Here is a 14,443-nt window from a genome sequence, read left to right on the forward strand (position 1 = left end):
ACTTCTGGGTAGAGAGACTACAACGCTATCTTTGTCAGAATTGTACTTCAAGATACAGAGCACGCAAATGGTGGGATTGGTGGAGAGAGCTTTCCACACTTGGGAGAGGGAGCTTGGTGACCGGAGCATAGGTAAAAGATGAGAGACGGTTTTGAATTCATTAGAAAAGCTATTCAAAATGAACAATGGAGGGAGACCCAATTACGCATACTACATAGGGACACCTATGCTTTTAATCTGTCCTACATGGATGCTCCAGCCCATTACCTTAGACACTGCCCCAAGTGTACTCTGCCTAGGGCTGATATCACACACAGCCTTCTAACCTGTCCGAGATTGCAGTCTCTCTGGTTAAAAACGGTAGACTTTGTACGCAAAGTATGGGAGATTGAAGTGGCAATTAACCCTCAGCAGTGCATTTTTCAATATATCCCCAGAGACCAGTCTGAGGAACAAGGGGTGTCGGGTGGAGGTATACACATATTGCTTATGTCTGTCAAAAAATCAATCCTGAGAAAATGGCTACAACCAGAGCCACCAGAATGGGAGGAGGTCTTAGGCACAATGAAACACGTGCTTTACATGGATAGATTGGAGATTGAGAGACATAAGGAAAATTCGGCAGGCAGGTTTATGAAAAAATGGAAGAAATTAATTTCGGAAGTTCTGTCGGATACAGAAATAGGGAAACTAATGTCTCCTTTCCAGCAAACAAAGTGGTATTTAGCTTCCCAACTAAAAGGTGACCTTGGTAGACTATTCATTGACTGAGACTGAGTGGGGAGACATCCCGCGAGATTTCCTGTTTGCCCGTCGGCCAAACGGGTTCTTTCTTTGTTCAAATGAAACTTATTGAAAACAGAAGCACCTGAGGGGTGGGAGGGTTTTTGAAACTTGTTTTGGGGGGGAGGAGGGAAAATTTTTGCATTTATCTGTTGGACTTTTTCTTCTTCTTGTGTGTTGTTTAAAGAAAAGAAACTAACAAGACATTCATTCATTCATAAACTTTATTTGTTTCACCATATGTCATACTTGAATTGTCACCATTCACGATGCAAAAGTGATCTGTACAACATGTATAACGTCTTGTTTCAATAAAAAGATTTGAATTTTTTAAAATAAAAAATACAGATTAAGGGGCTTGATATACCTGCTTCCACAAAATACTGATTAAGGGGTTTGATATACCTGTTTCCACCAAATATTGATTGAGGCCTGCGATATACCTGCTTCCACAAAATACAGATTAAGGGGTTCAATATACCTGTTTCCACCAAATATTGATTGAGGCCTGCGATATACCTGCTTCCACAAAATACTGATTAAGGGGTTTGATATGACTACTTCCACAAAATACTAATTGAGGGCTGCGATATACCTGCTTCCACAAAATACTGATTAAGAAGTTTGATATACCTGTTTCCACCAAATATTGATTGAGGCCTGCGATATACCCGCTTCCACAAAATACTGATTGAGGGGTTTGATATACCTGTTTCCACCAAATATTGATTGAGGCCTGCGATATACCTGTTTCCACAAAATACCGATTAAGGGGTTGGATATACATGTTTCCACCAAATATTTATTGAGGCCTGCGATATACCTGCTTCCAAAAATAACTGCTCTAGGGACTTAGGCACAGGGTCATTTTGAAAATGACAGGCAGAGGAAGAGGCAGGCCGTTCCGCAGGGGTGGTAGGGGTCGGGCAGGTGCACCAGGCTTGAACCTAAGTGGGAAGTTGGAAAAGGCGCGTGCGATTACTTTAAAGGACGCACCAAAGTTGGTTGAGTGGCTCACTCAGCCTTCTGCTTCTGCACCCTCCTCATCCTCTGTATCAGCACCCTCCTCACTCTCTGCTGTGTGCACCCCCAAAGACACCACCACTACCATAGCCCCTCCACTCGAGTCAGAGGAATTATTTTCCCATCCATTCCCATACCTTACCGATGCGCACCCATTCTTGGCATCGGATCAGATTCAGGAACAGGAGGTAGCAACGGCCTCCATCCAGCGGTCTGACGACAGTACCCAGATCAGCCCAATGAGGGTGGTCCCCGCTGTTGCTGCCTACTCCAAGATCTCTAATGTCAGTGGTGGTGAAGGTGACCATGATGACCAGTCGATGGACTTCACGTGGGTGCCCACAAGAGAGTTAGAGAAGGGGAGTTCAGAGGGAGAGATGGAGCAGCAGATAGGGAGGAGAAGGAGGAGAAGCAGGCAGAACTCGCAGTGCACAGGAGGCAAAAAGCAGACTGCAAATGTATCTGGAGCGAGCCATCCACCATGCATGGTCACATCTGGTGCTCCCAGGACGCTGGCACATGGCTCCGCAGTGTGGGCTGTTTTTACTGTGTCAGCTGCTGACAATAGTGTTGCCATCTGCAGCCTGTGCTGTCAACACATAAGTCGCGCTAAGCCTAACACTCACCTAGGGACGGCCGCCTTAAGAAGGCACCTGGCCTCCCATCACCGAGCCCAGTAGGTGCAACACCGTCAGAACCCACAAAGCCACACTCCCGGCACCCAACGTCCTGCCTCTTCTCCTTCTCCTCTCTCCTCCCATTTGTTCTCCACTCCACCTTCCACCGTGCTAAAAGCAGGCTTCCGTGGCCCAAATGTTCGAACGTAAAAAGTTTATGACGCCGGATAACCCTCTTGCAAAAACGGCTTGTCGGAACTGCTAGCCCGCCAACTACTGCCATATAAACTGGTAGACTCGGAGGCCTTTAGAAAATTTGTGGCCATTGGCACACCGCAATTGAAGGTCCCCAAAAGGAAATATTTCTCCCAGAAGGGCATCGCAGAGCCATATGGCCATGTTCACACAGTGTCGGTGCCAAGATACATCTGACCACAGACACATGGTCTAGCAAACACGGGCAGGGAAGGTACATTAACTTTTTCACTATCCACACTGCTATTAACAAGACGAATCCTCCACGACACCCCTAAACTCTCCCTCACTAACCAGGATTAACGTGGATTCGGACTGCTGGACACTGCTGTTTGGGAGTTAACGTTTAAAAGATTCTGGACACTTGATAACTGTTAAAGTCTGATTGCTGGACTTTCTTCTTGTTTTTTTTTTTTTTTTTTTTCTTCCTCTCTCTTTTTCTCTCCACACTCTCCCCCTTCTGGTATTGATGCTCTTTATGTTCAATGGCCTACACCTCTCGGCTGTGGTATATAGGGGTTGCTGAACTTGGTGGAGATGCATACTTAGGTTGTTCTATGTTGTAGATTGTACCCTGCATTTATATTTATGAGTAACGGTCGGGAGGAGTGGTGATTGGGTTTGGATAAATGGGGGGGAGACGAGGGGGAAGTGGGGGAGATAGGGAGTAGGCGGGAAGGGGAGGAAGGAGTATTGGAAAGGGAGTTTGGAAATTGGAAGGAAAGAGACAACAGTAAGGTAAAAAAGATGTCCCCCAAGAAAAAGGAGGAACAACGTGCCCCTACCGGTGCTAGCAGTAGGAGGTCAGCAACAGGACTAGAGACCGGGTCGAAACAACAGGGACTAAGTAAATTTCTGGTACCAAACTCTCCAGGCGCTAGCCCCTTACAGAAAGAAAAAAAATATAGAGGTAGAGTCTCAAGTTTTGACACAGGAAAATGGATCTTCGGGTGGCGTCGGTGAGCGGGGATCCACTGTAGCATTTACAGAAATAGATGTCAAAATGATGAAGGACATATTTTGCACTGTCTCGAGGATGGAGAATCTAATGGGGAATATGGTGACACAGATCGGGGCAGTGCAAACGGATGTCAGTGTAATAAGGGATGAGATGGAGAAAATAAGGCAGAGATTGCATGAGATGGAAAAAAAGATCCCCGCCCTGGAGATCTCAGTTCAGAACTTAGAGAAGCAGGTTGTATCCCTAAAACAGATGAACAACAAGATGGAACAAAAACTAATAAATCAAGAAGATAGAGCAAGAAGAATGAATATAAGATGTGTCGGGATCCCAGAACGGGCAGAAGGGGATAACTGTACCGAATTTATGGAGAGATGGGTAAAGGACAATTGTAGAGAGGGCACCCTTTCCCTTTTGTTCGCTATCGAGAGAGCACATAGGGTTCCCACTAAAATAGGGCCACCAGGGGGATACCCTAGACACATGTTGATTAAATGCTTACTGGCTAAGGACCGGGATACAATATTGTCGGATGCTCGAACTTCCGAAAAATATCAGATACACGGTAAAAAGATAAGACTCTTCCCGGATTACTCAGCCGAAACTAACGCCCGTAGAAAATAATTTATAAGTGTTAAAAAGAGATTAAGGGAGGCAGGCCTAAAGTATAGTCCAGGGGTACTCAACTGGCGGACCGCGGTCCAAATACGGACCGCGGCCGCCAGTTGTCCGGACCCCGGCCATCCTTCAGAGCGCTGCTCCTCTCCTGCACACTGTGCCGTGCAGGAGGAGGAGCTTACCGGCGCACTTCCACCTGTCCCACAGCGCAGTGAAACAGGGCTTCCTCCACATGTAAGCGCTCCTCCTCCTGCACACTCTGGCAGCTCTGCTCAATACAGCGGCGCGGCACAGGAGATGATCGTTCTCAGCAGCGCAGGAGGAGTCTCTCCCTCCCCCTGTGCTGCTGCTGTCCCCGCCGCTGCCAATAAGAAGAGGCAGGAGGAGGAGGGGAGGGGCTGTGGCCACTGCGCCACCAATGAAGATAACTGACCTGTAATACAAATACAGGAGGCGGGTGCTGGAATCAAATAGCCGGCACCCGACCTCTGTGACAGGGAGCTGCGATCAGCTGCAGTTGAGTTAACCCTTCAGGTGCGGTACCTGAGGGGTTAATTGTAGCTGATCGCAGCCCCCTGTCACAGAGGTCGGGTGCCGGCTATTTGATTCCGGCACCCGCCTCCTGTATTTATATAAGAAACGTTGGTGGCACAGTGCGCCCCCCCCCAGTATAAGAAACATTGGTGGCGCAGAGCGCCCCCCCCCCCCTTCCCCATTATAATAAACATTGGTGGCTCAGTGGGAAGTGCCAATGAGGGTTAAAAATAATAAAAGAAAATTAACTCACCTCCTCCAGTTGATCGAGTAACTGCCGGTCTCCAGTTCTTACTTCTTTCTTCAGGACCTGTGGTGACGTCACTGAGCTCATCACATGGCCCATTACCATGGTGATGGATCATGTGATGAGCTCAGTGATGTCACCACAGGTCCTGAAGAAAGAAGTAAGAACTGGAGACCGGCAGTTACGCGATCAACTGGAGGAGGTGAGTTAATTTTCTTTTATTATTTTTTAACCCTCATTGGCACTGCCCACTGCGCCACCAATGTTTATTATATTGGGGGGGCGCACTGCGCCACCAATGTTTATTATACTGGGGTGATGGGGGGGCGCACTGCGCCACCAATGTTTATTATACTGGGGTGATGGGGGGGCGCACTGCGCCACCAATGTTTGTTATTTTGAGGGGGGGCGCACTGCGCCACCAATGTTTATTATATTGGGGGGCACACTGCGCCACCAATGTTTATTATATTGGGGGGCACACTGCGCCACCATTGTTTATTATATTGGGGGGCACACTGCGCCACCAATGTTTATTATATTGAGGGGGGGCGCACTGCGCCACCAATGTTTATTATACTGGGGTGATGGGGGGGCGCACTGCGCCACCAATGTTTATTATTTTGAGGGGGGGCGCACTGCGCCACCAATGTTTATTATATTGAGGGGGGGCGCACTGCGCCACCAATGTTTATTATATCGGGGTGATGAGGGGGGCGCACTGCGCCACCAATGTTTATTATTTTGAGGGGGGGCGCACTGCGCCACCAATGTTTATTATATTGAGGGGGCCGCCAGACGAAAAAGTCGGACATGTAGTACTTTTAGTCTGGCGGCCTCTCACCGTGCTGCGCCGTAACTCTGCCCCCATCCCCATTATAGTCGATGGGCACAGAGCAGCAGCACGGCAAAGTAATGGCAAGATGGATCTGACAGGGTGAGCAGCCTGTCGGATCCATCCTGCTGCAAGTGTGAAAGTACCCTTACTAATGAGCGCTTCCATCATGGAACGCCCATTAGTACAGCCTTTACCTCCACCGCTACTTGTGCTAGTAAAAAAAAATATATATTACGGCAGTGTTTCCCAACCAGTGTGCCTCCAGCTGTTGCAAAACTACAACTCCCAGAATGCCTGGAAAGCCTTTGGCTGTGCGGGCATGCTGGGAGTTGTAGTTTTGCAACAGCTGGAGGCACACTGGTTGGGAAACACTGTATTACGGTACCTCCACCTCCATTTGCTCACGCTGTGGAGAACACTCCCTGCTGACTAGAAGCTCAGGACAGGACCTACAAGACGCCATCACGTTAGAGCACCGGTCCTGAGCTTGCAGTCAGCAGCGAATGTTCACCGCAGCCAGGTGAATGCAAATTATTATTATTTTTTTGCAAAAGCAGAGAAGGGGGGCACTAATGGGGGCAATACTCTTACTGGGGGCACTAATGGGGACATTATTCTTACTGGGGCACTAATGTGGCCATTACTAATTCTGGGACTTACCCGGGGTGCTCCACTATAACGTCAGAGCGCCCCACGCGCATGTATCACATGATCGCATGGCATCTTTACTGTTGTCGTTCAGCTCGGACCTTCACCTGACTGCAGACCCTGGTATGTGGACCTTTAATAAAACTAGTTGAGTACCCCTGGTATAGTCTATTCTTTCCGGCAAAATTAAGGGTGGAACATAAAGGAAGGGTGGAACTATTTCAGACGCCACTGGAGGCTAGTGAATGGGCGGATGGGTTGGGTCTTTGAGGGTAAGGTGTGAGGGGGGGGGACAAGGAGCAATATGCAAAGTAATGGAGTTGCCCCGACTGCTGAAGAGCAGTCAGGGGGGCTATTTAAGGGAGGGGGAGGTGGGTTGGAGAGGAGGGAGAGAGAGGACAGGGAATTTTTATTATTTTCTTTTTTTCTTTTTTTTCTCCCCTCTCTGCTAGATGGTTAGGATCCTTTCATTAAACGTGAGAGGTTTAAGAGAGAGAGAGTAAAGAGATATGCTACCCTTGAGTGGATGAAGAGGTTCTTGCCAGCCATTGTTTGCCTCCAAGAGACACACCTAGACAAAGAATCTCTAAGGTGGTTAGAGAAGAGATGGATAGTGGAAGGGTACCATTCGGTACATACTACTTATTCAAGAGGGGTTTCAATTCTGATACATCACGGGATTAAATTTGAGTGTGTTGCATACGAGGCAGACGACTGTGGTAGGTACCTCTTTTTACAATGTAATATAGAAGGGGCTAAAATAGTAATTGCAAATATATATATTCCTCCACCATATAAGTCAGATGTTCTGTATGAACTACATAGATTTATGTTGAATAAACAAGAATGTATAATGATAGCGATAGGAGACTATAACGCTGTAATGGATCCACTCAGGGATAGGTTCTCTAGCAGAGGGGGAAGAACACAAAATGTGGATTTGTTTAAATTGGCCTCGGAATTCAACTTGATAGATGTGTGGCGCTTTCAGAACCCGGAGGAAACCATGTATTCTTGCTATTCCAAAATCTATCAAACCTGGTCAAGAATAGATATGGTTTTGGGAAATAAAAATCTAATGTCTCAAAACAGGATTAAGATAAAGTATGCACCTATGGTCCTATCGGATCATAGTGCAGTGGTAATGGAACTGGATTTGAATAGAAAGAACAATCTCCCATTGTTCAAGTTCAATGCCCATTGGCTGTCATTGATCTCAGATACAGAGAGCATAATGGATGAATTAAAAGATTTTTTCCAGGAGAATAACAATTCTGCCAACAGATTGATAGTCTGGGACACTGCCAAAGCATTTCTGAGAGGAATTTTGTTTAAAAAGGTGAATTATTGGAAAAAAAGCAATAAGGAAAGAGGTGATCTATTGGAAAAGAAATTAGAAGAAGTAAGAAAGGCATGTATGATGAATCCCACTGAATATAATAGGAAAGAATGGGAGGAGGAACAAGAAAAGCTAAAAAATACATCAGCTAGAGAAAAGTAGGAAAGAACTGTTCTTCCAAGGGTTTCGGCTGGCTTCAGAGGGAGAAAAAGTCGGAAAAATGTTGGCAAGTATTGTAAAAAAATCAAAGAGGTAAGTCTTGGCTAGGGGCATTTAGAGATAATATGGATAAAATAATTAGTTCACCGGAAGGAGTCAAAAAGGTTTTCATGGAGTATTTTCAGGAACTTTACAAAACTAGGGTACGACATTCAAGAATAGAGTTGGACTCATATCTAGACCAGATTGTCTGGAGAAAGATATACCAGGCTCAAAAGGAATATTTGGATAGAGAAATATCAACCGTAGAAATTAACGAGGTTTTGGGTAAGGTAAACCCTGCAAAAACACCAGGGTGTGATGGCCTCCCCTTTGAAATATATAAGGTCTTTGCCCAGGTTTTAACACCTGAATTAAAAATAACATTGAATGAGGCACAAAAGATAGGGGATTTACCAGACTCCATGAAAGAGGCAATCATTACATTAATTCCAAAAAAGGGTAAAGAACAACTAGATCCTGAATCATACAGACCAATATCCTTGTTAAACACAGATGTTAAAATTTTGGCAAAGGTTTTGGCAGGGAGGCTCTCCAAAGTGATTAAAAGTATAACCCACGAAGACCAGACTGGTTTTATACCTGGTAGAACTATATATTCAAATATAAGAAGGTTGTATCTTAATATTGAGGCTAATAGAACAGAAACAGGTGACAAAGCAATACTTTCATTGGATGCTCAAAAGGCATTTGATTGTATCGAATGGGAGTATTTATGGGCAGCCTTAAAAAGGGTCGGTATAGGCGAGGGGTTTATAAAATGGATTCAGCTTATATATTCTAATCCAAGGGCTAGAGTGATGGTGGATGGGAGCTTGTCCCTGCCTCTTGCCCTTCACCGGGGCACTAGGCAGGGATGCCCTCTCTCCCCATTACTATTTGCTATAGCAATTGAGCCCCTCGCAAGTATAATAAGAAATGATAGGGAGTTCAAAGGTTTTCAATACGCGGAAGGAGATGAAAAACTATTAATGTATGCCGATAATATTTTATTATTTATGCACAATACAGGGGATCAGTTTAGTAGAGTAATAGATAAAATAGATAAGTTTGGTTCTTTTTCTGGATTAAACATTAATTGGGGAAAATCCCATATGATGTTATTGGGAGATGGGCAATTAGGGAGGGATTCAAGGGTGCATGTACTTGAGAAACACAAGAGTTTTAAATATTTAGGCATACAAATCTCCGGTAATATAGAAGACTATGAAAAACTAAACGTACTTCCCGTAATAAAAGAACTCAGAACTAAAATACATATTTGGAAAAGATTACCACTCTCTATCCAAGGTCGGGTAAACTTAATAAAAATGATTTTTCTCCCAAAGTTACTTTATGTTTTACAAAATGCCCCCAATAAGATTGCCACAGAAGATATTTAGATTATTGGATCGCCTAATGGGGGAATTTATTTGGAAAGGTGCTATTCCTAGGATAAAAAAAGAAGTGCTTCAGTTCCCAGTAAGAGAGGGTGGTTTGGCGGTTCCTAACTGGTTTTTGTATTATTTGATAACACAATATAGTCAGATAAGAGATAGTTTGAATGGTGTATTGGGAAGACAGGAATTAAATAAAATGGGATGGAGAGGGGAATTTAATCACTTAGAGATATTGGAATCGGGTACACTAGGGAAAAATATTACAGGAAATAGAGTAATGAATTTAATGGATCACATATGGGGGCAGATTAAAAAACTATTGGGTATTAAAGGTTTCCTCCACTATACACCTATTTGGAAAAATTTTAATCTAAAGGAACTGCAAACGATTAGGAGTTAGGCTACTTTCACACTACCATTCAGAGCGGGTCCATCTGATGTCTGCTCAGACGGATCCGCTCCTATAATGCAGACGTTTGTATCCGTTCAGAACGGATCCGTCTGCATTATAGCTTAGAAAAAATTCTAAGTGTGAAAGTAGCCGGAACGGATCCGTCCAGACTTTACATTGAAAGTCAATGGGGGACGGATCCGTTTGAAGATTGAGCCATATGGTGTCATCTTCAAACGGATCCGTCCCCATTGACTTACATTGTAAGTCTGGACGGATCCGCTTGCCTCCGCACGGCCAGGCGGACACCCGAACGCTGCAAGCAGCGTTCAGGTGTCCGCTTGCTGAGCGGAGCGGAGGCTGAACGCTGCCAGACTGATGCATTCTGAGCGGATCCGCGTCCACTCAGAATGCATTAGGGCTGGACGGATGCGTTCGGGGCCGCTTGTGAGCCCCTTCAAACGGAGCTCACAAGCGGACACCCGAACGCTAGTGTGAAAGTAGCCTTATATCGATTGGGAAAAAAAGGGGATAAAACATCTAGCCCAAATATTTGAAGATGATAAATTGAAGGAGTTTTATACAATGCTAGGGAGCTTGGGATCCCCCAAAAGGATATTTACAAATACCTCCAGCTTACGAACGCTTTGAAGACAGTGGTAAAAGTAGATAAATATAGAAAGGAACAATCAGATAGAATATATAAATTCACTAACGGAGGAGAAAAAAGAGGTACAACAAAAAAAAAGATCTGGGATATTGATGGAAGGTAAGAAAGAACGGATTACAATACTCGCTAAAAAAAATGGGAGAAAGAACTTTAGCCTTTCTTTTCCGAAGAGAAATGGAAGGATGCCCTTAGTAGTTACGCCATGGTGTCGGACAGGGGTTCACATAAAATATCACAGTTTTTTATAGTACATAGATTACATCGATCTCCTAAGATGCTAAAGAAAATGGGTGTGAGAGCTTTAGATAATTGCCCAAAATGTAGTGGAGGGAACGCAGATTTAATACACTGTTTTTGGAGATGCCCCAGACTTTTCAGATATTGGAAGGGGATAGCAGAGATTGTATTTGTATTCCTGGATGTTCAGGTGTTTGAAGATCCAGTAGTTTGTATATTGGGAGCAACTGAACATCTGAAATTAAAGAAGGAACTACGATTGGTTTTGGGTAAAGTACTATTTCAAGCCAGACTCCTTATACTTAGGAAATGGATAAAGGAAGACCCGCCCACAGTGGGACAGTGGTGTGAAGCAGTGGCTAATCTTATTAAAACTCAACGGGTTTCTGAGTGCTATACTAAAAATCCAGTAGGACTCGATGAGATATGGAATAAATGGCCATATTAGGTCGAGGAAATTCTTTTTTTTTTTTTCAGTTCCTCTCTCTCTCCTTTTTTCCATGGGGTGGTGGGTGGGTATTTGGGTGATAAATAATAAGGATAATATTTATTATAGTGGTAATACGGATTGTGTTGTATTATGTTATTGATGCGTTGAATGTGTATTTATTTTATAAAAAAAGAAAAGAATAAAGTTTAAAAAAAAAAAATAACTTTTACTGCCCACTGGGTGAACCTTCTGACGGCTGTCAAACATGCAACCCGTGTGGATTTGGTGCTACCGCCATGGATTGCATGCAGGCCTGCCTCTTCTTCTCCTCCTCCTACTCCATCCTCCGTATCCTCCTCGGCTGACTCCTCTTTTTCCACTGCACCCCCAAGCTCCCCAAAACCTATTTGACGTGCCAGGTGAGACGTTGCTATGCTGTGCTGTTGTGCCTGGAAGCCAAGAGCCACACCGGTCCTGCACTGCTTTCAGCTCAGCGGTCACAGGACGATCAGTGGCTAACCCTGCTCAATTTGACAGTTCGTAAAGTGGTGTGCGACAACGGTGCCAATCTGCTGAGTGCGCTGAAACAGTTCAAAATGAGACATGTGCAATGCATGGCACAAGTCCTGAACTTAGTCGTGCAGCGATTCGTTGCCAAATACCCCGGGGTCCAGGACGTCTTGCAGCAGGCCAGGAAAATCTCTGTCCATTTTAAAAGATCTTACACGGCGACACCACCTGCCCGTCAGACGTCTGATTTGTGACAGCCCGACGCGCTGGAACTCCACCTTGTATATGCTTGATAGGCTGCTCCAGCAGCAATGTGACGTTATAGAATCCCTGTACGAACTCTGCAGCAGGACAGGTTCTGGGTAGTTTCTTTTCACCACACCAGTGGCTGCTCATTAGTGATGAGCGGCAGGGGTCATATTCGAATTCGCAATATTTCGCAAATATTTTGAAGAATATTCCGCGAATTTTCGCGAATTCGAATATTCGTTATATTCTACAATTTTTTTTACTCTAAAAATTGACATTGTAATGATCGCGTAACATGCGAATTTTTGTAATGCGAATTTTCCAATTGCCAGGAAAAACATGATTCATCCCTGCTTCTTGCTTGTGGGCTAACGAGTCATAGCACTATATCGAATATATTAGTTTTTTTGAATATTAGTAATATTCTAAAACAAGAATATATAGCAATATAGCGAATATTCGAAAAAAAGAACGAATAAAGTAATTTAGCTAATATAGTGCTATATAGCTTTTTTTTCAATAGTTGATATTTTTTTCCAATCTGAACATCAGATATGAAAAAAATTACAACTATTAAACAAAGAAGATTATAGCACTATTTTAGCTAAATTGATCTATATTCGTTTTTTTTCAAATATTCGCTATATTGCTATATATTCTTGTTTTAGAATATTACGAATATTCGAAAAAACTAATATATTAGATATAGTGCTATATATTAGTTTTTTAGAATATTCATAGTTTTCCCCATTTAAAGTCCTGATTCCTCCCTGCTTCTTGCTTGTGGTCCAATGAGTCATTGGCCCACAAGCAAAAGCAGGGAGGAATCATGTTTTTACTCGGCAATTGAAAAATTTGCGATAAAAATTCGCATTCCGAAAATTCACATTACGAAAATTTGCAATGAAAAAAAAAAATCGCGAATATTCGAAATTACAAATATATATCACTATATTCTAAAAATTCGCGAATTTTTGAAGTGCCTATATTCACGATAAAAGTTCGCAATTCGAATATTCGTAATCAACACTACTGCTCATGCGCGACGCATGCAGACTTCTGGGGCTATTTGATGAGATCACCAAACTGGTCAGTCGCAGCCAGGGCACCATCAGTGACATTGTACCTTACGCCTTCTTTCTGGAGCATGCATTGCGTTGTCTCTTTGATCAAGCCACCGAGGAGCAGGAGCTGGAAGATGAGGAAGTTGCAATGCTGAATGAATTCCCAGGGGGGCTACTCCATCTGAGACAAGTCAGCAGGAGTCTGAAGAGGAGTCAAAGGAGGATGGTGGTTGGGGGGAGGAGGAGGAGCAAGAAGAGCAGGCTTTCAACTTTTCGGGGATCCCTGGTATTGTCTGTGGCTGGGGGAAGGAGACCAAGGATGACATTCTCCTGGGCGATGAGCAGGAGCCAGGCCGCTCCACCACTTCCAATTTAGTGCAAATGGGGGCCTTCATGCTCCAGTGTTTGAAGAGGGACCCCCGTATAAAAAGCATAAAGGGCAAGGACCTGTACTGAGTGGCAACGTAGTTAGACCCCCGGTACAAACACAAAATAGCAGACATGTTACCAGCATCACAGAGGGCTGTCAGAATGCAGCATTTTCAGGCCTTGCTGTGCGAGATTATGCATTCTGCTGTTGTGGGCGCTGGCAGAGGAATTTCCACCCACAGAGAAACAGGTGCGGGTACCAATCCTACCGGGCATGCAAGAAGATGGCGGTTTGAAGATGTGTTGGTCATTTCGGATATGAGATCATTCTTGCAGCCAACCCATTGACAGCCGCCCTCCGAATCCAGCCTTAGGGAACGCTTAGACCGACAGGTGTCCGACTACATCGGGTTAACAGCCGATGTGGACCCTCTGAGAAGTGAGGAACCCCTGGACTACTGGGTGTGCAGGCTTGACCTGTGGCCTGTGGCCAGAGCTGGCACAATTTGCCATGGAACTCTTGGCTTCCCCCTCGAGTGTCCTGTCCGAAAGATGTTCTGTCCAGTGAATGCCTAATGTTTGGGGCCTGTACTCCACTAGCCTGCAGTAAAATTGTTATCCACTGACCGTCTAATATACCTCCAGCCACATGATCACTTGATCTTTTCTGTCCGATGAATGCCTAATGTTTGGGGCCTGTACTCCACTGGCCTGCAGTAAAATTGATATCCAATGACTGTTTAATATACCTCTAGCCACATAATAACTTGATCTTTTCTGTCCGGTGAATGCCTAATGTTTGGGGCCTGTACTCCACTCGTCTGCAGTAAAATTGATATCCAATGACCGTCTATTATACCTCTAGCCACATAATCACTTGATCTTTTCTGTACAGTGAATGCATAATTTTTGGGGCCTGTAATCTAACTGGCCAACAGTAACATTGTTATACGGTGACCGCCTATCGTACCTCCAGCCACATAATCACTTGTTCTTTTCTGTACGGTGAATACCTAATGTTTGGGGCCTGTACTCCAGTGGCCTGCAGTAAAATTGATATCC

Source organism: Bufo bufo, chromosome 5 (genome assembly GCF_905171765.1).
Source record: "Bufo bufo chromosome 5, aBufBuf1.1, whole genome shotgun sequence".
Taxonomy (NCBI): Eukaryota; Metazoa; Chordata; class Amphibia; order Anura; family Bufonidae; genus Bufo; species Bufo bufo.